This window comes from Panthera pardus, unplaced genomic scaffold (genome assembly GCF_024362965.1).
Source record: "Panthera pardus isolate Hobbes unplaced genomic scaffold, ASM2436296v1 HiC_scaffold_20, whole genome shotgun sequence".
NCBI lineage: Eukaryota > Metazoa > Chordata > Mammalia > Carnivora > Felidae > Panthera > Panthera pardus.
Window position 1 is genome coordinate 3,395,569 of NW_026526766.1, and position 3,845 is coordinate 3,399,413.

Below are 3,845 nucleotides of genomic sequence, written 5' to 3' on the forward strand. Positions count from 1 at the left end.
AATAAACCCTGCCCAGCGATACCGTAGCCCCGTGGTTATCTTCTACCGGCAGCGAACGACAGTTGTATCGTTCAACATCTTCACACGCATTTCATTTTCAGGTGTGTTTTGTTTTGGTTTGTTCTGTTTTTAGATTTTAACCATTTTCATAGGTATCACAGCTGGCTTCTCTCCCAGAACAATCTATCCAAGAGGTCGAGGCAGAGGTTTAGACCTTTATGACCTAGACTCAGAAATCAACTTGTGCAACTTTCTGTTGGTCACATGGGTCAGCCCTGATTCTTTGTGGGAGGGACCCATGTCCATGACTGTGAAGACCAGGAGGTAAGGATCAGTGAGGGTCATCTGGAGGTTGGCTACCACGTTCACATGGGTGAATTTTTTTTTAGATTTGGCAAATGTGCCGTATCAGAATGAACTATGGCATTTCTCCCAATTGCGTCCGAGTTTATCGGGGGTGCACCTTGGGCAGCTGACACATTGACGGTCTTCCTGATGAGGTAAGAACCAAGACTTGCCTGGGACTCACTTCCTCAGGCAACCCCATGTCCAACAAAACTAAATGCGGGCTTCTGGGACATGCAGAAGGGTTGCAGAAATACGGGTTATTGTTCTGGGGGCTGGTAACTGGCTTGCTAAATCTGGTGAGTGTGAGGTCAGATCCTTGATCATCCCGTGTGTCCCATAAGCCCTTCGTCTTTTCCACAAGGAGCCACGTCATGGGTTTGGCACTGGGGAATTCAAATTCTGAGGTCTGCAAGGTTCCACATCAATTCCAGTGAGAGACAGCCCCGGTTTCACGCACGTGAATGGCATTCAGGCCCCTAGATCCATGTACTGGTAGCAGGCACAATAGGTACTGAGGGGGACTTTAGTTTCTTTGCACTTTTAATTGACAAGGACAAGGTGATCTGGTTTTGGTCTTTACTTCCTTTGGTCTTTGGGTTTGAAATTGTCAGAGAATTTAATTTCTCCTGAAGAACATGCCGATGGGAAGAAATGTTCCCTTAAACTGGGATATTTCTAGAGTTCTTCAAATTATTTGGGGAGCATTTAAATTTTCTATTTCGTATTATTGAGGACTCTTGGTGAACTATTTGAAGGCAGGCATAACCGGTACAATGGCTCCGTCTTGGGGAGAGAGTGATCTTGGCGCTAATCTAGATAATGTCTTCTGATAATAGGGTCAAACTTTTCCTGTTTCTGTCATTTATTGAGCACTTCCTGTCCGTTCGGATGACTACAGGCCACCTCGTCTGCCTCAACTACCTTGGCGTGGGCTTCCCCTGCCAGCACATCACTGCTTCCCTAAGTCAACTGATTCCTAGTTGAGAATCAGCCAGCCCACCTGACTGCAGACACACACCGCATCGTCAAGGTCGGCCTCATCAGCCACGCGTGTGCTGTTTTGGCCTGCAGATGCTGGTTCCTCTGACTGATTTGCCAGACGGCTCAGAACTCATGGTGAGAAATGGTGATGACGTCTATTGGGAGCCCAGGCAAGGAACCCACCAGTGTTGAGCCTTTTCTGATATTCTCCTATCCCCCTTGACAGAGAAAGATAGAAGCCACCAGACGGTAAACCGTTTATCCCCTAAATATCCAGCGCACCTGCCCCCATGCAGAGTCACACAACCTGCCTCCTCCCCTTATTATCCAGAGACGAGCTGCCCTCCTATAAAGCCACTCAGTGCCTCCCTCCGCCCAATACCGCCCAGTATTGGGGTCCCTTGTCCCCTCACATCCTCAGCTGGGTTCTTGCAGGAAAATGCGAGGCAGCCTCAAGCGTCTCTTACGAAACGGAAACAGGAGCAAAATGACAAAACTCTACAGGCGCCATCTCTCAACTTTGTGTTTCCAGGGATTTCTCACAAGACTCGTCTGCACTTTTACTTCTCCTCTTTTTACCCCCAGGCACTGGTCACCCTCCCTAGTCTGGCATCTGCCCTCACCACTGGGACGTAGCCATGCCTCTGCGGGGATGGCTATGGGGAACCATCTTCCTGAATCTTGATCGGAGGGCCCTGGAGGAGCGGACCTCTTCTCTTTCGGCTGCTGAACTGAGACGGGAAGGCGGCTCGATTCCGGCCATCCTGTGCCCTACGCATCCTGCACACCCGGCCGAAATGTTGAGACCGCAGAGCAGAGAGATAGAAAGATGGGCTATTTGGGGTCATGGTGGGATTACCAACCCCCTAGCCGTTCTGCCCTCCGTGTGTGAGCCAACAGTCACCTCCGTTGTCCACATCGCCTCAGGTCGAGGTTTCAGCGACTTGCAGACCTTTGTGTTCTCTTGGCTTCAACTATCGTTGACTTGCAGACTATGTGCACGTTGGCACCGTGCCAGACTAATCCTCAGAGTCTGGAATGCGCAAAGCTTCAGTACCTAGTTAGGTCAAAGCCTCCTTTAGCGCAGGAAGCCTGAAGACCACACTGTGATCTGTCCCCTTACACCTGTTACCCTCCCACATTCCGCACTGGACCGTGTGCTGCCCGCACCCATCCTGCTATGCAAGTAGAGACCTGGACGCCCTCCCTGGTACCCCCTTCTCCCTCACCCTTCCTAGCCAAACCTCCAGCCTAGAAAGTCTCTCTCATGCTGCTTCTCCTCTCGTCCTCATCGCCTGTCCCCCAGGACACGCCATCACCCCTGTCTTCCGGCCTCGGACTCCCCGATCGCGTGTTTGCTATCAACCCTCCCCTGTCTCCCTACATGGTCATCGCATGACCCCCCGACCAGGCCTGTTTTCATTCGCCATCGCGTCTCCAGAGCCCAACACTGTGATGTCACCTAGAACGTGCCAGTAAAGACTTGGTGCTCCCGGAGCGGGTCCCTTCCAGAGCGTATGCACCCCTGGGGCGGGAGGCGCCTACGCACACAGTGCCGGAGGGTGGCCTAATTTCTCAGGCCTCGTCGTTCCGCAGCCGGAAAGACTGACATTGGTGCAGGCAGTGTCTTGTCTGATCACGTCCCCCTTGGGTACCGGCTAGGTAACAGGCCCTCTGGGCAGATAGAGAGGACGAGGTCCACAGGGCCTGCATCAGGGGCACAGACAGGCCGAGGGAAGCGCCCCTTCACACAGCTGGGTCTCGTAGCAGCTGCACCTAAAAGGGAGGTGGAGACAGAGCACAGAAAGTCATGGTGTCTTCTCCCTGAACAGATATGACTTAAGGAGCCGGCCAGCGGCTCTGTCATCATGATGGCTATACGGCGTCCCTCCACTGTACGTGCCGAAGTCACCGTGTGTCATGCTGAGTGGCCCCACCGGCAGGTGCATTTCCGAGTCAACCTGTGCGGTGAGCCTGGCCTTAGTGGATGAGGAAGAAAGGGGGCATGGGAATCACAGCCTTGCCCAGGGGCTGGAGGCTGGCTCCCCATCTGCCAGCAGCAGCAAAGCACCTGCAGAGAACCACTGGCCCTTCGGTCCAAGCTAAGGGCAGGAGGGAGACGATTCGCAGCCACGGCAAGAGGGAGGCTGGGGAGGCGGCGTCCTCGGGGAGCGGAACACTCAGGAAAAGGAAGGGGAGAGAAAGTTCACAGGAGAGAAGTGGCTGAGTCTGTGGGGTCTTTGCGGGAGACTGGGAAAAGACCGTTTGGAAGGGGCTTGGACCCCGAGCGGTCCCAAGTGGGGGCATTTCGTTCCACTGTCACGCTTGGCAGAGCTATGACAATTTTGAGTTCAGGTCACTGCACGTTTCTAGGGAAGCGGCACCAACAGAGGCGGGGGCCTTGCCCTCTGACCCGACAGTCCCCAGCACGAGTGAGCGGACTGAGCTGACCCCCGTCACGTGCCGAGACAGAATGTTTCTGTTTTAGTCACACCGTGGGTCATCGACCACAAATG

At 53.7% G+C, this 3,845-nt stretch overlaps 1 long non-coding RNA gene across 2 annotated transcripts; it reads left to right on the forward strand.

Moving 5' to 3' along the window:
* The first annotated feature begins 300 nt into the window (after positions 1-300).
* On the forward strand, positions 301-3,467 carry LOC109275528 (uncharacterized). Of its 2 annotated transcripts, none has more exons than XR_008424107.1 (3): positions 301-373; positions 1,247-1,464; positions 1,915-3,467. It is a non-coding gene; the product is annotated as an uncharacterized LOC109275528 (long non-coding RNA). The 2 variants fall into 2 exon arrangements; XR_002084219.2 differs by lacking the exon at positions 301-373 and adding an exon at positions 383-500.
* Positions 3,468-3,845: the final 378 nt, after the last annotated feature.